We start from the raw sequence: 21,886 nt of genomic DNA on the forward strand, positions 1-21,886 counted from the left end.
AGGGTTGCTTGGCCTTGTGTTGGTGTCGGTTCTCGTTCTTTTCCTGTGTTCCTCTTTCGAATATGTTCTTGAACCCCACGTTGTAGTAGTTGGATCCGATAGAGATTGCCGGCACTGGAGTAAGCTTCATTGAGGGTCCGGGGTCCGCTTACTACTAGTGCTTTTCGGGCTTTGAAGTTGAGGCCCGATATAAATCTTTCTATTTTGGTTGATTCTGTGGGGACTAGCATTGGCGCGAAGCGTCCCAGTTCGAGGAATCGTTTATGGTATTCCGTGACGGTAGTCGTTCCTTGTTTTAGGTGGAGGAATTCTTCGTGCATAGATGCTTTTACGTGTGTTGGGTAGAATCGTTCTCGTAGTCGCGTTTTCAGGTTTTCTTAGTCGAATCCCGGTTCTTGTCTGTAAGTGGGTCCCTCGTGGATCCACCAAAGGTCTGCCTCGTGTACAAAATAGAACGAGGCTATCTCTACACGACGTTTTTCTGGGCATTCTACCAACCCCAGAATCTTGTCGAAGGCCTGTATCCAATCTTTGAGGATGGCGGGATCTTGTTCTCCCGAGAACGTGGGTGGTCGATGACTTGAAACTTGTCGGGCGACTTCTGAGTTTGTGTTTGGTGGAGGGGGTGGCGGTCTGTTGTTGCGGAGGGCTACGTCGCTTAGTGTTTGGGCGACTTGGGTGAGTTGCTGTAGGGTTTGAGTCAGGGGGTCGTGTGCGGCGGGTTTCAGAGTCCTTGATTGTCTTCTGTTTGGTGCCATGTTGCTGATCTATAGAGCCAATGTTTATAATGATTCAGAGGGTTGTACCCTTACCTTGGTGCGATAAGCGAATGGGAGTTCTTTAAATTAATGAGGGATAAAGTGAGGGGAGGTTATGTGATGATGGGTAGGCTCACAATCTCACCGCGCGTTCTAAGATTCCTGAGTACTATGTTCCTAAATACCTAGAGTTCAAGCCTAATGTCCTAAAGTCTGGTCTTAAGAGTCTTATCCTAGGGTCAAACTTAGGCTTTGATACCAACTGTAACACCCCGAAATTTTTGAACTTTTAAAACTTATATAATAAAGGTAAATCCTCATTAAATCTCGAAATCAAACATAAGAGTATGGGGTGCTATGCCACACCTAAGCTAGAGAACTCAGGTGCACAGGCTAACTAACTAAAATCCTCAAAGTAATGTCAATACATAAGCATGGCGCGCAAGCCGAAAGGGAAACTAGCTACTCTACGCTTCGGATCTCTAGCGCACTCCGGGGTCTACTCATATGTGCCTGAAAGTCAAATATATCTGTTCAGCGAGAGATGCTGGTAACCCACTCCAACGCGTTGAAATACAATATAGGTATATATATAGATATAGATATAGGAAAATCGTTTTGAAGCAGGAAGATATATACTTAGGGGACTCTAGCTTTGAAACCAGGAATAGACTCAGCAAATAGGGACAAGCACATTAATCAATGTTAAACAGTTAAGTAGAGTTAACATCATAAGGAATACGCATCTAAGGTCACAGATCACTTTTCAATTCAAACACATCATCATCCAAACATCATTCATATCATATGATCATTGATGGCGCCACGGGACCAATTGCATGCCCCGAACATGAGGGTTAATGCATATAGCATTTACACAGTCCCGCAGCACCCTACCTCATACCGCGGCATAAAGGGAGTTGATCGCAACCAACCCTTTGAGGACCGCTGACGAACTCAACGTCGGACCACAATCCTACACACCGCTGACGCGCACAGTCGGTAGACTGTGATCCCCTTTACAAGGGGGGACATACGACCCTACACACCGTTGATGCGCACAGTCGGTGGACCGTAGCGGATCAAGCACTACACACCGCTGAGGGACTCAGTCGGTGGGCAAAGATCCTCGGAGACTACGGCCCTACACACCGCTGTCGCATCACTTGGTGGATCGCAGCCAACTATAGCCGTACACACCGCCTGATTACTCATGTCTGTGGACTACAGCCTTCCTCGGCTTATTGGCCCTACACACCGCCTGGCACGTCCAAGTCGGTGGGACATAGCATCGAGGCCCATGTGGACCGCAGCCCAAGAAGTGAATCAATTCGGCTTTTAGCCAACTTCTAAACCTCAACTCAGGAACAATCCATTCGGCCTTCAGCCAACTTCCGAACCGCAGCTCGGGAACACCCAATTTGGTCTTAACCAAAATGGGGGATCATGCATCACATAACACATAGTAGCAAATTGGGAGGGGAAGACATATAAATAAACTTACGTGTGATCATTCACATACTAGGAATAGTCATAAGGGGTTCATACAACTTTCACCTAGGTCAACGGGTTACCGATTCAACTAGCATGCAATTCCTAAGACTCTTCTACCATACGAATGGTACCCGAAACATCAAACTAGACTCAAGCACGACAAACGGGGTCTGTTGGGACACCATGGGGGAGCGGGGAACATCAAACGGGGGAGTCGAAGACCCGAGGGGGGGGGGTACAGACCAGCGGGTAGCCGGTGGGTGGGGGTCACCCGCCGGCTGCCCACCAGAGATCATCGCCCGGGCAGCGGATAGGTGGCGGGTTCCCCTACCCCCACCTACCCCCACTGACTCTTTTATCACAAATTCGTTCCGGGATCCGTTGTGGAGCCCGAAACCATGCTTAGGCACTTTTAAACGCAATTAACGACACCACGTAGGCAATTAATAGTTCAAAAGCAAGAATCACGTAGAACTCATCCGATTATGACTTCTAAACATAAACAACACCCGAACATGCGAATTTCCACCCAATTATATATCAAGAACATCACAACACAAATTCTCAATCCAACCTAGGGCTCTAATCCCACCCAAACCATAAAAACCATATTTTATCAAGAAATATCAAGATTCGTCAAGAATCATCACATCAATATCAAGAACCTCTTTTCAACATCAAGAGGATCAAGATTATCAAGAATACACATAAATCATCTTATCAATCATCAAGAATATATCACAAATAGCATAGAGGAATTCATCAAGACACAAGCATATAGAAGGAGGCCAAGGAAGGAGATTATAGCGAAGAAAATAGGTTTTGTTGAGACATGGGTTACCTCTTAGCCATAATTAATTTCCTTGGCTATGAAGGGTCTTTCTTTAAGATTTCTTCTTTCTTGATTTCTCCTAAGGGAATTCTTGGAACTTCTTTTGTGGTCAGAGGTTATTGTGCTGTGAGTTCTAGGTGCCTCCTATGTCCCTATTTATATAATTAAGAGTCCTAATTAGGGTCTAAGTGGCATGGGTTTGCTAATTTTATTTCATATAGGACTAAGGGATTGGCTTTAGGGATAAAGGCCCATGGACTATGGTGGACCCCTTTTTAGCTAATTAATGGATTTTAATTCCCTTTTTAGGATGGGTGATAAATTAATTAATTTGGTTTAGGGGTCGTAACACGGGGTATTACACGTGGTCCCGCCCACGGGTACACACCCACAAGCCACCTGTACTCCGCGGGTGGGGCGGCGGGTAGGCCACTGCCCGCCGTTCTGCCCGCGGGTACACACCTGTACACCAAAATAATCCCTTCGGGGATTTTCAACACCTAGCTCAAATTCAAGTAAAAAACATGCCAAATCTCACCAAATATAACAAAATGACTTGAATCAAAGGAGTATCCAAGGAATGGCATACATAAACCATAAACACAAGCTCTAGATATGCATTTTCACAAGACAATGCATAAACACTCACATTTCATAGCAAAATCACATGTAGAATCCAAGAAATCATCACATAGGTAAGCAAAATAGATTTTGTAGAGCATGTGTTATCTCTTGTAGACAAAAACCTTCACTTAACACTTCACCAAGCTCCTAATAAGGCTCACCTTCCAAACCCACTTCAAGAATACACCAAAAGATCATAAAGATTCTATCTTTAAAGAAAGACACCTTAGAAAACACTAAAAACACAAGATAAACATAGATCTTACCCTCCTAGATTCTCAAATGTATGAAAGGTAGAATCTTGGAGACAACCTTTGAAGATTTGACAAAGCTCCAACTTGGCTTGGATGAAAAGCTATCTAACTTTTAGAGAGAAGAGAGAGCTCATGCCTGGAAAGTGTAAGGAGAAAGAATAAGGAGTGTCTACTAAGTTAGCTTGCATTACTAACACAAGGTGAAATGTCATGAATACCCTTACTAAAATGAAGAGGTGTAAGGGAACAAGGGAAATACTCACAAAGCTTAAGGTACAACCTTGACTTTGGGTTGACTAGTCAATTACTAGTTCCCGACTATTGAATTTTCAGGAATTAAGAAATTAAATTACCAATTGAATTAGGATTAATTACTTAATTAATCCCTTAATCGAATTTGGATTACGGGGTGTCACATAAGGTGTGTTTTAAATAATGAAGTTGATGCTCTATTTATAGTGAAGTTTGCAACTAAAATCCCTCAACAAACTCCACTAATATTTATTAAATTAAATTAATTAATTAACTACTAAAATGAACCTTGCAAAAATCAAGAGTAGGTTCATTATTCTATCATCTAATTCAAATTCAAATTAAATTACAATTATCTAATTCAAATACAATAAAATTATATTTAAATTCAATTATAATTATAATTATAATTCAAATATGAAATGGGCTTGGACCAATTAATTAATTAATTCAATAGCCCAAATCAAATTTACTTGGATTAATTAAATTAATTCAATTATCATAGCCCAATTAATTAAATTGGACTAATAATCAACCCCGAAATTAGGCCCAATAATGATTTAATCGGTCAATATTTCAACTTCAAATTTTCCGTGTCCACACTCTCTACGGGGCATTTAAACAAACACTTTGCCCTCACTTCTTTTCGAGTCTTGCCCTCTCGGATTGAAGATGTGGAAATGAAGAGAATCAAGGCTACCCGGATCTAGCAATCTCTTGCCTAGACCTAGGTTTCCAACACCATCCAAGGAGTTGGGCCCCATTCCAAGAATGTCACAAAGATCATTCTCAACAACAAGACATCCACATAGTCAACAATCAATCAAACATCACAAGATAAGCAAATCAAAGCATCATCACAACAACAATCTACACCTCAACCCTAACCACTAGATTTAGCCAAGCATGGTTAAGATCTCAACAATCAAATGGCAAAAAGATATATAACAATAAAGCACAAGGTAGAATTTATACCAATCGTTTAGATCCACCGAATACAAATCGTTGATGAAGATCTACTAGCCAAAATGCATTCAATCTTCAAGCTTCTTTGCAAAATCTAGCATACAAGGTGTTTTCTATTGTAGATCTAATCTCTAGTGAAATCTCTATACACAAAATTGGCTCTCGCATGCAAAATGAGACTTTTGAGCTTCAATATCCTGAAACCATTCAGCCTCCCATTCACGCACAGCGTCACAGCATGAATGGGTTATTAAGCCCCTCCATGCGTAGCTTCGTCCGGCCTCCTTTAATGCTCCATTTGCGCAGCCCTCACGGTGTGAGGAGGGGTGTGAATGAGAAATAATTCCCATTCTGTCCCTCTTCTTCGTGCGTAGCCTTGGCGTGTTTGGTCATCGTTCGTGCGTTCGCTTCGGCTTAGCTTTTTTCTGGCCCTTTTACCACGTTTGGTGTCCTAAAATGTCAAAAACACATAAAATATAATTAGGAAGGTCTTTCCTATCACTTTCGTGCTGTTAAGGTAATTTGCTCTCTAAATAAGACTTTTCAGTTAAAATACACATGAAAAACCTTAGAAAAGCTCACAGAAATTTAACATGTTTTGAGGCTTATCAAACCACCAGACCCCACTCCTTCCTATTTATTAAAACAGAATAATTGACGGTGGAAATACATTCCCGGATCAGATTGACCAGGTGACTACTGAACCCCAATTTTGGAAGGACCTCCCCAAGAAACCCTATCATAATCTTTGCTCATTTCAACCTTCAAAGTCGTACAACCTCCCCCCCCTCCCCCCCCCCCCCCCCCCCACCCCACCAATTACCGTGACCCCTATATAACACATGAGTAGACTCGTAGGCAATTAAGACATTATCAATAATGGATTTACCTGAGATGAATGCACCTTGAGTAAAAGAAACAATAGAATTCAACAAGGGTCTAAACCGAATGGCTAGAACCTTCCCTAGAATACGATACTACACATTACACAAAGATATAGGGAAAAAATCAAACATCAACTCAGAGTGTTTCTTTTTTTTTTTTTTTGGGATTAAAACAATATGCGTATCATTTACAGACTCAAGCAACTGACCAGAATTTAAAAAGGATTGGCAAAAAGAGACTACCTCCTCGCCCAAGATATCCCAATGACGCTGGAAGAAAGTTGGAGACAAACCATCGAGCCCCGAAGACTTATCGGGATGCATGTCAAATAAAGCGGCCCGAACCTTGTCATGGGAAAAATCACGAAGTAAAGCCTCGTTCTGCTCGTGCGTCACCTTCCTCTCTAGCGTCGGCCTACTATCACACTCCCTTGCCGTGAACAATCTGGTGAAATATTCCATAATAACCTACCCCATTCCCCGGCCATCAGTAACCAGACTGCCACATACCCCCATCTCGAACCTCTTTAATATGATTTCTTTGTCTTCGATTATTCACTGACTTATGAAAAATCAGTTGTTCACTCCCCCCCCCCCCGCCCCCCCCCCCCCCCCCCCGAATACCACATCTCCTTTGCATATTGACGCCACCTATCGCTCTGGTTTTTTATAAGAGTAAAGTTGCGCTTTTGGATAGTACTGAACTCCCTAACAGCTCTACCACACCTACCCAACCTAAGTTTGCCCATATCTTGTTTACAACGCTCAATCTCCTCATCCTCCATATTGAATTCTCGTTTCCCCCATTGCCACATAGCCATGCCACACCCAGCCAGTCTCCACATAATATCGTTGCCACTTAACTTATCCCCTAGGTTTCGTTAATCACCCTTCTACACTCCTGATTGTTCCCCCAAGCATTCTCATACAACCTACGTCGCCTAAAACCTCTCTCCCTCGCTCGGCTTAGTTTTAGGAGTGGCATGTGAACACTACAACTCCCTTCTACAGACCAAGCCCTCACCCGAGACTAATATACGATAAAGTTTCTCTTGAACCCAACGCTCTGTACCTCGATCTATTTCCCAAGTAAACTGGCTGCTGTCAAACCCAAAGTTCGACAATCCGTTCTCCCTCACCGCTTCTTGAAACCCCCGCAGTAGCCATAACGGCTGAGGAACCCGCCCCACATTCTCACCCCCCCCCCCCCCACATCATATCATTGAAATTCCCCATTAAAACCCAATGAAGAGAATTTAGAGATGATAATTATCGTAGGAGATTCCAAGAATCACGCCCTCGGTTCCACTCTGGCACGCCGTAGTATATAGTGAACCGCTAGTCGAGGGTTGTTCCACCAGGGGGAACCACCGTGTCAATGTAGTGGTTTGAGTAGCCAACTACCTCCACATCCAATCCTCCATTCCATAACAACATAAAACCACCGCTATGACCTTTAACATCCACCGTAAAACAATTCGCATACTTCAACCTCACTTGCACCTGCTCCATTCGCAATGCTCCACTCAACGTCTCAGAAAGAAATAAAATGTCGGGTCTGTGTTTAGTAACAAAACCCAACAAAACGTGAACTGACAATGGGTTTCCCTGCCCACGGCAGTTCCAACATAGGCAACTCATTTGGCCCAGTGGGCCTGGAGACCAGGACCCACCTCATCAGACACATTTGTAATTTGGCCCTCATCATTCATTGGACTATCATAAACCCCATGTTCCTCAGGTGCAGACCTTATCCTACGCCTCTTTTGTTCCAACACCGCCACTCCCTCACCTTCACTGTCCTCATAAATTCCCGCATTAAACCACCCCCATCACTCCCTACTAGTTTCACCCCCTCGTTTCCCCCACCGTTACCCCATTACTCTGCATTGAATGCAACTTAATAGCCTCATCCTTGGTAGCCGTTACGGAAGGTGTCCCTGTTATTGGATCCAAGACCAGCCAACGGTTCACCAGCGCCATCGTCGGTTTCTTGCCCCCCGCCCTCAGCCACATCCCAAAAGGCTTTGTCGTCCCTACCACCTCCGTCTTAAAAGCAGTCGGACAAAACCAATCACCATGGCCAATAACACCACAATGAAAACAAAAAGAATGTAACCTCTCATATCGCAGATCCACCTAGAACCACTCAACGTCGGGCTTCTTCATCTTCATTTTAGATTTCAGAAGTTTCTGGATTTGAACTTTGACCCTCACCCTCATGAAAGCTTTCTAAGTTCCCTCAAAATTCCTAGGATCCACAGCTTCGAACTCACCCACTGAATCTCCTACAACTTTCACCACCCGCTCTGACATAAAGCTCGTAGGGAGATTATGGACTTGAACCCAGAAAAAGAATTCTTCCAACTCAATAGTCGCTGGGTCATCCCCTTCAACTAAACGGCGCATCACTACCAAATTTTGGTCAAAAGTTCACGGTCCATCTGCCATTACACGAGAAATATCCCCTTTGTGGAAGAAGGTGAACAAAAACCTACCAGAACCCAATTCATTGATATACACCCCTTTTACCGGTTTCTAAGCCTTTGCCATTACATCTCGAAAAATAACGAACTTCACCGTCCGGTCCGACACAACTCTGCCCACCATCGTAAAACGATAGTCCGGTGCTGGTTGATCATCAACAACATCGTCAAACTCAACGATAACCCCGTCATCATCGTCACCCAAGGCTAACACCTGATAGGCTTTCGCTAGACCACTCGAACCTCCTTCCTCCATCATCACAAAGAAACACAAAACAAAGAAACCCTAAAGGTAGAGACCGGGAAACACTGAGAAATCTTAGAAGAAAACTCCACGAGAGAAAACGGGAGAGGAAAACTCGATTATGTTATGAGCGAGATTCGAACCTTGCTTCTTCTTCTTCAGGCTTTGCTACTATGTCTTCTATTTGAAGTTCATTGAGATTCGATCAGTGCATCTCTTAAGTTTAACTTGAGTTCCTCTTTTATCAACTTTGCCATCAATTCTTCTACCAACTTTGCTCTTTCGTCTTCTCTTTAAATTAGGCACTGCTTCCCAAATTAAATTTAAAAATAAATTTCTTCTACATACTAATACATTTATAAAATGAAATTTTAGGAATTCTAATTGAGTAAATTCCATTTTAATCCTTGACTATTGTGGCATTGCCCCATTTAGTCCTACTCTTTAATTTTGCTATATTACATCCCTGACTTTAATTTGATTCCCACTATTGGTCCTCCGTTAAAATTTCCATTAGTCTACCATTAATAATAAAGTCAATAATGTAATTTAATAACTTGTCTCAAATACACATAAAAAATCATCTTTTTAAAAAAAATTGGCGAGAAATTCAACTTTTTTATTAGATTATATATTAGACTTCCTCTCTCCCTCTCTCTCTCTCTCTCTCTCTCTCTCTCTCTCTCTCTCTCTCTCTCTCTCTCTCTTTCTCTCTCTCTCTCTCTCTCTCTCTCTCTCTCTCTCTCTCTCTCTCTCTCTCTCGTAACTTTCACGCTTTCCCTTTCTCAGAGCTATATCTTAACTTCTCTAGTTTCACTCTCGTAACTATTATACCTTCTCTGGAGTGCTTGTGCTATCTCTTTCGCATACCTCCTCTTTCTCAGAACTCCTCTGCGCTATCCATCTCTCTCCCTAAATTATTTAACCTAGTCACTAGGAAAGTAATAGAGACAGAAATTAAGATTCTCACTTGGGCGAAGAATCATACTGATAAATGGGTAAAAGGCGAAGGTCTCTAGCTAATATTCTAAAGTATGGTATGTAAAATGTAATGGAGCTAGGGTTGGAAAGAGAGTTGCAGAGTAGAAGAAGAAGAGAATGGAGAAGAAAGTCAGGAGTTTTAGAGTTGAGAAAAGGGAAACTGCATTATCAGAATTGTCTAAAAACTCTACACCATAACTGGTGTCTATTTAACTTTTACATCTAACAAACTTTAACAGATTCATAAGCTAAACGACTTCGTTGGTTGTCTTCATAACCTGTAACACCACGTGTTACGGCCTTCAATCCCGGATTAATTATTTAATTAATCCCGTTAATAATAATTAAATATGATTTAATTCGGTTAGGTTTCCCTTTAATTAATTAATAAGGTCCACCATGAACCATGGACCCTTGCCTAAATTAGAGTCTTAAGCCTATTAGGAATAAAGAATGTGAACCTTTTACTATTCGGATTCTAACTAGGAATCCTAGACCTAGTTATCTATTAGGAATAATGGAAGTAGGCCTTTTACTATTCAGATTATGAATATGATTCTCTTTAATTAATTAATATGGTCCACTATGGACCATGGACCCTTATCCCTAAAACAAGCCCTTAGTCCTATAAGGAATAGGATCAGTAAACCCATACCATTCATACCCTAATTGGGAATCTTAAATATATAAATAGGGATATAGGAGGCACCTAGATCTTTCACCACAATAATCTCTCACCACACAAGAAGTTCCAAGAATTCCCTTAGGAGAAATCAAGAAAGAAGAAAGCTTAAAGAAAGACCCTTCATAGCCAAGGAATTAATTAAGGCTAAGAGGTAACCCATGTCTCAACAAAACCTATTTTTATAGCTATGATTCCCCCCTTAGGATTTCCCCATATTCTTGTGTGTTGATGATGATTCGTTATATTGATCTTGATAATTGGTGTTATGATTCCATGGGTGATCTTGATGATCTTGATGATAAGAGGTTCTTGATGATTATATGGTGTTCTTGATGATTATATGGTGTTCTTGATGATTATGTGGTGTTCTTGATAATTATGTGATGTTCTTGATGGTTATGTAATCTTCTTGATGTTTATGTGATATTCTTACCGAATCTTGATATTAGAAGATGAATTGTGTTCTTGTTGATTTAAAAGTGATTAGAACCCTAGGTTGTATCGTATGGTATTATTCTTGGTGTATTGGATGGGAATTCGCATGTTTGGGTGTTAATTATGTTTAGAAAAGCATGATAGGTTATGTGCCGTATGTTCTTGCTTTTGGATCCGTTAATTGTCTACGTGTTGTTATCAATTGCGTTTGAAAGTGTCTAAGCATGGTTTCGGGTTCCACAAAGGTTCCCGGGGCGTTAATTGTGATGAAAGAGTCAGTGGGGGGTAGGGGACCCGCCACCTACCCGCGGCCAATTGTGGCGTCGCCGGCAGTGGGCAGCCGGCGGGCAGGCGACTGCCCGCCGGGCACCCGCTGCCCGGAATCTTCGTCGCCGGCGGGCAGCCGGCGGGTGACCCCTCACCCACCGGCTACCCGCTGGATTTTATCCCACCTTGGGTTTTTGGCTTCCCCGTTTGATGTTCCCTCGATCCCCGTGGTGTCCCAACGGACTCTGTCTATCGTGCCTGTGTCTAGTTTGATATTTCGGGTACCATTCGTAGGTTGTATGAGTCTTATATATTGCATGCTAGTTAAACTGGTATCCTGTTGACCTAGGTGGAAGGAGTATGAACCCCTTAGGATTATTCTTAGTATGTGAAGGATCATGCATAGGTTTTGTTATACGTTTTCTCCCCCTTCCCAATGTGTAATGTGGGTTGCATGTGCTTGCTATGTGTTATGTGTGCATGATACCCCAATTCGGTTGCGATCGGATTGGTTATTCCTGAGCTACGGTTCAGAAGCTGGCTGCGGTCAGATTTACACTCTTGGGCTGCGGTCCACTGTTTGGTTGCGATCAAACGTTTCTACAGGAGCTGCGGTTCATATTTCCTGGCTGCGGTCAGATGACTACTCTTGGGCTGCGGTCCACTGTTTGGTTGCGATCAAACACTATGATGAGCTGCGGTTCATCGGTCGGTTGCGATCGACCCCTCCGTGTTGCGATATGGGGCAGGGTGCTGCGGGGCCGTGTCAGAGCTATATGCGCTGACCCTCATGTATGGGCATGCGATTGGTCCTGTGGCGCCAACAAAGTGTGCTTGTGTGATGAGTTATGGATGAGTTGTGGTTATGAGTATCTTGGGGATGTGACTGTGGGATTTATGTTGGGGATTGTTTATGTTGGGTTATGATTATTAATTGTGTTCAACTTTATCTGCCTTGCCTGTTGTGAACTGCATATGCTTGTTATAACTGTTGCTTGTGCTTAGCTCTATCTGTCGAGTCTATCCCTGTTTTAAAAGCTAGAGTTCGTAGGATATATCTTCATGCTCAAAATGGTTTTCGTATATCTATATATATCTCTATATGTATTATATTTCAATGTATTGTGTGATGAGATACGGATTGATTGGTGTTATGAATGATATGAAGTGAAATTGTGACTATAGGATATATGCTAGTATCTGTATATGCTTGGTTATAACTGTTGGTTGTGCTTATCCCTAACTGTCGAGTCTATTCCCTGTTTTAAAGCTAGAGTCTCCTAGGATATATCTCTTTGCTTCAAAATTGCTTTTTCTTATATCTATATATATGTTTATATGTATTGTATTTCAACGCGTTGGAGTGGGTTACCAGCATCTCTCGCTGAACAGATATATTTGGCTTTCAGGCACAGATGAGTAGACACTGGAGCGCGCTAGAGATCCGGAGCGTAGAGTAGATAATTTCCCTTTCGGCCTGCGTGACATGCTTGTGTATTGATATTATTAAGGATTCTAGTTAGTAAGCCTGTGCAGCTTAGTTCTCTAGCTCAGGTGTGGCATAGCACCCTGTACTCTTATGTTATGTTTTGGGATTTAATGAGAATTACCTTTATTATATAAGCTTCAAAAGTTTAAAATTTCGGGGTGTTACAGTTGGTATCAGAGCCTAAGTTTGACCCTAGGATAAGACTCTTAAGACTAGACTTTAGGACAATAGGCTTGAACTCTAGGTGTTTAGGAACATAGGACTCGGGAATCTTAGGACGCGCGGTGAGATTGAGAAACCTACACGTAACCTTCCCTCACTTTACCCCTCGCTTAATTAAAGGAGATTTCCCCTCCGCTTATCCACCAAGGTAAGGATACAAGACTCTCACTTAACATTCTTATAAACATTGACCCAGAAGGACGACAGCATGGCACCAAACAGAAGGCAATCAAGGACACCGGAACCCGACATACACGACCCTCTGACCCAAATCCTGCAACAACTGACACAACTCGCCCAGGCGCTAAGCGACGTAGCTCTTCGCAACAACAGACCCCCACCACCTCCATCGAACACGAACTCACACGTCGCCCGACAAGTTTCGAATCATCGACCCCCCACGTTTTCAGGAGAAGAAGATCCCGTAATCCTTGAGGAATGGATCCGGACCCTCGACAAAATTCTAGGGTTAGTAGAATGCCCAGAAGAACGTCGCGTGGAGATAGCCTCGTTCTACTTCGGACACGAGGCAGACCTTTGGTGGATCCACGAGGGGCCCGCTTACCGATAAGAACCAGGGTTCGACTGGGAAAACCTCAAAACACGACTGCGGGAGCGATTCTATCCAACACACGTAAAATCATCTATGCACGAAGAGTTCCTCCATTTGAAACAAGGAACGACTACCGTCATGGAATAGCATAAACGATTCCTCGAACTAGCATGCTTCGCACCAGAACTACTCCCCACTGAGGTAACCAAAATAGAGAGGTTTGTATCGGGCCTCAACTTCGAAGCCCGAAAAGCACTAGTGGTAAGCAGACCTCGGACCCTCAACGAGGCCTACTCCAGTGCCGCAAATCTCTATCGAATCCAACTACTACAATGTGGGGTTCAAGAACAGATACGAAAGAGAAACACCGGAGGTGGAACACCACCCGTAAAAAGAACAAGGAACGACGCCAACACGAGAACGAGCAATCTGGCTAGCCAAAGGCCACCCATAGGAAGCAACGAAGCTAACACAAGAAGCTTCCCTTGCCCAAAATGCAAAAAAAAAAAAAAAACCATAGAGGCAAAGATTGCATGGGCAATCCCTGGTGATGCTTCAACTGCGGAGAAGAAGGACACAAGGCCTTCCAGTGCACTCAACCCCAGAGACCACGCCCCACCACCATGGGTCAACACGGGGGCACCAATCACCAAGGAAACTACGGCACTCCCGGAAAAATATTCGTCATGAGCCGCACCAGGCCGAACTCGGAAACGAGAGCAACCTCGAGGAAGGGAACCTAGCCCCGGAAGACGAGGACCACGCAAACCCAGTGGAAGAAAACCAAGAAGACGAGTTCTATCTAGGATAAATCGGCAAGTCCCTTGTAACCACCTTCGTAGTGGAACTATTTGCTTAGATTAACTACTTCGGAATTATTATAAAAGACTAGATCAAAACTCAATCCCGCATACGGGGGAGGGACTAAATTATACATGTGAAACAAACAAAAGGAAAACAAACCTAAGCCTCCTAGCACTAGAAGACAAAAGAAGGAAAAAGACAAAGATCACACAATCAAAAACCTAGTGTTACCAATGGGAATTGAACCCTTGACCTCCCACATAAAAGACCAAAACCTTAACCACTAAGCTAAGGGTGCTTCTTAAAACATCAAGGGAACACTCCCTTCTTAAAACCCCTACAAGTCCCTAAAACCCATAAAATCCCCAACTCAAAAACCCTTCTTCTTCTTCTTCCACACTCCCTCTCTCTCATCCCTCCTTCCCATCTCACCTCTCCGCCTCCCCAACGCCGGACCAACAGCCCTCAGCGGGTCGCCGTCAACAACCGAAACCGTCGCCGACCGCCCAGGCGTTGCCCCACCGCACACCGCCGTCGCCACCCGGAAGCAACCCGCGACGCCTCCGCCGCCCGCCACTCGCCTGAGCACCCCCCGCTGCCATGCTCGCCACCACTGCCCAGCTCTGCCCAGAAACCACCGCCCCCCTTGCCAAGCCGTCGCCGGAGCCGAGCTCGCCGCCGCCCCCCCTCGCCGCCGAAAGTTCGCCGGAAAAATACCACCTACCCAAAATGCCGAAAAAGTCGCTCGGAACCCGTACCCCGGAATGGAGCAACGCCGGCTATACCGTAATCGGAGGTAAAGCCCTCGAACCCGATCAATTCTCTCCACAATTGGTCGATATGCTTAATCACCAAGGGCTTTTGGATACATACCTTGCCATTAAAGGGGATACGTACCCCGAATTGGTGAAAGAATTCTATCAACATCTGGTAGCCACCAAACATGGTGATAAACTAGAAATTGCCACCAAGGTCCGAGGCAAAGAAATCATACTTTCCGAAGGTCGCTTGGCCAAACTCTTAAACTTGACCACCACGGATGTGTCAAACTACGACCGGAAAAGGGTGGATTGATACCCAGAATACAGGGTACAAGGACTACCTCGGGTACCTACTTGGAAAAGAGGAAGGGTTCACCTCGGCCACGCGACCAAATAGGAAGTGGCTAACTGCGGAGCAAAAGATATTGGTTATGATTGTAACTGACAGCCTTTTGCCCACGAATAACAAGAGCAAGGACGTAGGGAGTTTAGAGTTGCCTACCTCTTGAAACACAAAATCAAGTTCAACCTACCGGCCCTCCTACTAAAACACATGGAATTTTGCAAGACCAGCAACCGACTTAGCCTGCCCTACGGTGGATCTAAGCCACACTGAGGTCAAGACTGCAAACGGCATGATCTTTAATGCTCAGAACCTCCGCCGCAATGATATCTACTACACCGAAGGGGGACAATACGTCACCCTCGAAGAGATTTGCCTGAAACCCGAGGAGGAGCGAAGAAAATTGGTCAACCAACTGGACATCTCCAACAAAAAGCTTAAACGAGCAATGCAAGATTGTGGGCGACTAGAGGGAAGTGGGGATCAGGAAGAGGATAGCGAGCCTAACCCACCAGCACCCACACGATCAGGAGGAAACCCAAGGGGACAAAACAAAGAATCAGACAATGAGCGCATCCTAGCGCAGCTCACCCGGCAAAACCAAATCATGGACGAAGGGTTCTCATCCTTAATCTACGCGACACGCGCCTTAGATCATAGGGTGGCAGCAAGCGAGACCATCTTGGGCACTCGCAGGGCATCCAGCTCCGGAGCAGGAAACCAAGGTAGACCCGAACCTTCCTATCACCACGGCACCAGGAATTCAGTCTACCCCATCAAGGACAACACGTGGGGCCGCGTTTCTAACTAGGAGGCCAAAATACGGGATGTCCAGGGGTGAAAGAATGGATTAACATGCCGGCTTCGGGGACGAAGCCTCTTGTAAGGGGGGGAGAGTGTAACACCCCGTGTTACGACCCCTAAAACCAATTAATCATTTAATCAATTACCCAAAGAAAGAATTAAATTACAGTAATTAATTAGGAAAAGGTCCGTGGGCCCTCACCTCTAAAACCCAGCCCCTAGTCCTAAAAGGAATAGAGTTAGCAAGCCTATATTATTTGGACCCTAATTGGGACTCTTAGGTATATAAATAGGGGACATAAGAGGCACCTAGAACCCACACCACAATAATCTCTCACCACACAAGGAGTTCCAAGAATTCCCTTAGGAGAAATCAAGAAAGAAGAAAGACTTAGAGAAAGACCCTTCATAGCCAAGGAAATTAATTAAGGCTAAGAGGTAACCCATGTCTCAACAAAACCTATTTTCTTAGCTATGATCTCCCTCTTAGGCATCCCTCTATATTCTTGTGTCTTGATGAATCGTTTATGATGTTGATGATGTGATCTTGATAATTGGTGATGTGATTTTATGTGTGATCTTGATTATCTTGTTGATGATAAGGGATTCTTGATGATTGTGTGATATTCTTGATGAATCTTAATGTTTCTTGATATTAAAAGATAAGTTATGTTCTTGAGGATTTAAATATGATTAGAGCCCTAGGATGTATCGTGAAATTTGTATTGTGTTATTCTTGATGTATTGGGTGGGAATTCGCATGCTCAGGTGTTGTTGTCGATTTAGAAATTACGATAGGATACGTGTCATACGATTCTTGCTTTTGATCTGTTAATTGTCTACGTGGTGTCATCGATTATGTTTAAAGGTGTCTAAGCATGGTTTCGGGTTCCACAAAGGATCTCGGGGCGTCTATTGTGAAAAAGAGTCAGTGGGGGTAGGTAGGGGTAGGGGACCCGCCACCTACCCGCGGCCGGAATTAACACCGCCGCCAGCGGGCAGCCGGCGGGCAGGCGACTGCCCGCCGGGCACCCGCTGCCCGGAAACTTGTCACCGGCGGGTGACCCTTCACCCACCGGCTACCCGCTGGAAATTATCCCACCTCGGGATCCCCGCTTCCCCGTTTGATGTTCCCTCGACCCCCGTGGCGTCCCACCGGACTCCTTCCATCGTGCCTATGTCTAGTTGATGTTTCGGGTGCCATTCGTAGGTTAAATGAGTCTTATATATCGCATGCTAGTTGAATTGGTATCCCGTTGGCCTAGGTGAAAGAAGTATGAACCCCTTAGGATTATTCCTAGTATGTGGATGACCACGCATAGGTTTCGTTATACGATTTTTCCCCCTTCCCAATGTGTCAATATGGGTTGCATGTGCTTGCTATGTCTAATGTGTGCATGATGCCCCAATTTGGTTGCGATTAAATTGCTTATTCCTGAGCTGCGGTTCAGAAGCTGGCTGCGGTCAGATTTACACTCTCAGGCTGCGGTCCACCGTTTGGTTGCGATCAAACGTTTTACATGAGCTGCGGTTCATACTCCTGGCTGCGGTCAGATGACTACTCTTGGGTTGCGGTCCACTGTTTGGTTGCGATCAAACATTATGATGAGCTGCGGTTCATCGGTCGGTTGTGATCGACCCCTTCGTGTTGCGATGCGAGGCAGGGTGCTGTGGGGCCATGTCAGAGCTATATGCGCTGACCCTCATGTATGCGCATGCGATTGGTCCTGTGGCCTATCAAAGTGTGCTTGTGTGATGAGATACGGATTGATTGGTGTTATGAATGATATGAAGTGAAATTGTGACTATAGGATATATGCTAGTATCTGTATATGCTTGGTTATAACTGTTGGCTGTGCTTATCCCTATCTGTCGAGTCTATTCCCTGTTTTAAAGCTAGAGTCTCCTAGGATATATCTTCATGCTTCAAAATGGCTTTTTCTTATATCTATATATATGGCTATATGTATTGTATTTCAACGCGTTGGAGTGGGTTACCAGCATCTCTCGCTGAACAGATATATTTGGCTTTTAGGCACAGATGAGTAGACACTGGAGCGCGTTAGAGATCCGGAGCGTAGAGTAGATAGTTTCCCTTTCGGCCTGCGTGCCATGCTTATGTATTGATATTATTAAGGATTCTAGTTAGTAAGCCTGTGCACCTGAGTTCTCTAGCTCAGGTGTGGCATAGCACCCCGTACTCTTATGTTATGTTTTGGGATTTAATGAGAATTTACCTTTATTATATAATCTTCAAAAGTTTAAAATTTGGGGTGTTACAGGTACGATGACCCACCGAACTGGACGCGCCAGACGGTGTGTAGGGCCAATAAACCCGAGGAAGGCTGTAGTCCACCGACCTGAGTAATCAGGCGGTGTGTAGGGCTACAGCTGGCTGCGATCCACCGAGTGATGGGCCAGCGGTGTGTAGGGTCGTAGTCTCCGAGGATCTTCGCCCACCGACTGAGTCCCTCAGCGGTGTGTAGGGCTTGATCCGCTACGGTCCACCGACTGTGCCCGTCAACGGTGTGTAGGGTCGTATGTCCCCCCTTGTAAAGGGGATCACAGTCCACGGACTGGGCGCGTCAGCGGTGTGTAGGATTGTGGTCTGACGTTAAGTTCGTCAGCGGTCTTTAAAGGGTTGGTTGCGATCAACTCCCTTCATGCTGCGGTATGAGGTAGTGTGCTGCGGGGCCGTGTTAATGCTATATTCATTAACCCTCATGTTCAAGGCATGCGATTGGTCCCGTGGCTCCATCAATGATTATGTGATATGAATGATGTTTGGATGATGATGTGTTTAAAGTGAAAAGTGATCTGTGACCTTAGATGCGATTCCTTATGATGTTAACTCTACTTAACTGTTTATCATTGATTAATGTGCTTGTCCCTATTTGCTGAGTCTATTCCTGGTTTTAAAGCTAGAGTCTCCTAAGTATATATCTTCCTGCTTCAAAATGGTTTTCCTATATCAATATCTATATCTATATTGTATTTCAACGCGTTGGAGTGGGTTACCAGCATCTCTCGCTGAACAGATATATTTGGCTTTCAGGCACAGATGAGTAGACCCCGGAGCGCGCTAGAGATCCAAAGCGTAGAGTAGCTAGTTTCCCTTTCGGCCTGCGTGCCATGCTTATGTATTGACATTACTTTGAGGATTTTAGTTAGTTGGCCTGTGCACCTAAGTTCTCTAGCTCAGGTGTGGCATAGCACCCCATACTCTTGTGTTTGATTTCGGGATTTAATGAGGATTTACCTTTATTATATAAGTTTAAAAATTTCAAAAATTTCGGGGTGTTACATAGGGCTTCCACTTCTCTATTGCATTAATGATAGACAAGAACTCTTTCTCATAGATTGATAAGCCTAAATGCTTACCTCCAAAAGCCTTGCTGAAATAGGCTATAGGTTTTTGATAAGCTTAATCTCTAGGCATTATTTAGAGTAATTTTAGTTAGTGACTTGCATAAATAAATTAAGTTTTAGGGTTCATTTTATTATAAATATTATATTTAGTTATATGTTACTAGTTTAGACTAGTTTAGATGAGTTTTAATAAATATTAAGTTAATGTTACATTTTTATTAATATATTCATAAGAGTTTTATTTTATCTATAGTATTAAATTTACTTAGTAGTTTTATATCTTCAATTTTTAAATAAGTGTTTTAATAATTAAAGTTTATTTAAGTTATGTCATTATGATAACTTTATATTATTTTATTGTTTTCTTTTGAAGGTTTTTGCGCATTAGATAAGAAAGAAAAGAAAGGGATTAAGGCTGGGATATATATAATTTGGGCGTACGGCAGTAGAGAGAACAGGAAAAAGAGACGAAAACAGAACAGAAAATAATAGGGAGATTACGAGAGCTTGGCAGCGCAGCGGCGACTTCGGCGAGAAGACTCCATCGCAAGGAATTTTTAAGCTTCAATCATAGCTATCATCTCTTAGGCTTGAATTATTCTTCCTTTCTACTTTATTTCTTGTTTAAATTTTCAGAATGATGTTTCTTGAACAATTTATACATTTAATTATGATTATTGGCTAGAACTTTAATTAGGGATTTGGATTAGCCTATATTAGATTAATTGACTATTTTCCATGTGTTAATTCTTCCAATTTCAATTTAATAATTGAATTTGATTATATTTATTTTATGTATTTTAATTGTGAACTGTGTGACTGGCCATTGCATAATTCTAATATTAGGGTTCATAAGAAGAACTGACAGGTGAATTATGGACCTAGAACTCGTAAGATAAACACAATTGACCTAAACTAGACATAGCTTTAGGTATTTGTGTTGAGAATTGATTGTTGTTTAATGGGTTTAATTAATGTTGGTGAGATATCGACGGATGATCACAGTTAATTGGATACAACTTAGTAGCTCGACGGAGTATTAGGATATATTTGAAACAATCATCACTATAGTCATAAGAATTAATATTTAGGAGAGTTAGTTAATTATTTAATAGGTGAACCCAAATCCCTAGTCTTCTCTCAATTGAAATTTCCTTTGATATTTAATTCATAAATATTCTATTTTATCACATTAATTCTATTTATTTGCATCTTTCTTATTCAACAAATTGATTATTTAAGTTAACAGTCAATAGTGTTGTTCGTGGGATCGACCCTGGAATGCTCCAGGTATTTATACTGTGATTGACTCTGTGCGCTTGCAGATTATAGCAATCAAGTTTTTGGCGCCGTTGCCGGGGAACACTTTATTAAACTGTTTTCTTTTAGTTTTTCTTTTCAAATTTATTTAGATTGTTAGGTTTGTTATTATTTTATTCTTATTTTTATTAAGTTTTTTTCCCTATTTTTATTTTATTTTATTTTGTTTGTGAACTTAAGGCGATCACTGAGGCATAAAAACGTTGAATTATCTCCTATTAATCTTGAAATTGAGCGTACTTGCAGAAAAAACAGGGTACGAAGGCGGCTTGAAATGGCTGAAAACAATAGAGTGGGTCATCAGGATGACCCCGTACCACCAATAATTTCACCTCCTCACAATCAAGTAGCTCAACCACGCCTTCGAGACATCCAAAGACCGGTAATAGCTGTTAATCTCTCTTGTATTCAATTATCTGATGCAGCTAGGAATTATGAACTCAAGAGTTTCCATCTGAATATGCTCCCTACCTTTAACGGTTTGGGAAGTGAAGATGCTTTGGGTTTCATGCGTGAGCACTATAGTATGGTATAAACTTTACCTTTAAATAATTTATTTGAGGAAGAGCTTAGAATGAAATGTTTTCCATATTGCATGAGGGGTGATGCTAAGCAGTGGTTGTTAAATTTATCAGAGGGTTCTTTAAGAGCTTGGGATGATGTTTACAATGCTTTCATGTTTAAATATTATTCATCTCGAAAGACAACGGACTATAGGAGTAGGATATGCACTTTCACTCAAAGAGAGACTGAGTTATTTCATGAAGCATGGGATCGTTTTAAATTGCTTTTGACACAATGTCCACACCATCAATTCCCATTGTTATTGTTGACACAGTTCTTTTATGATGGTTTAACTCCTAATTGTCGATCTCTTGTAGACACTGCTGCAGGTGGATACACAGGTGATAAAAATAGTGATGAATTAGAAGCTATCTATGAGAACTTAGCTAGTAATTCTCGACAAAAGGCAGTGAGAGGTCGAAGAGGTGTTGTGCATGAAATTAGCACACAATCTGAGTTGACAACACAAGTGGCTGAATTGACTAAACAGATGAA

This window comes from Ipomoea nil, unplaced genomic scaffold (assembly GCF_001879475.1).
Source record: "Ipomoea nil cultivar Tokyo-kokei standard unplaced genomic scaffold, Asagao_1.1 scaffold0755, whole genome shotgun sequence".
Taxonomy (NCBI): domain Eukaryota; kingdom Viridiplantae; phylum Streptophyta; class Magnoliopsida; order Solanales; family Convolvulaceae; genus Ipomoea; species Ipomoea nil.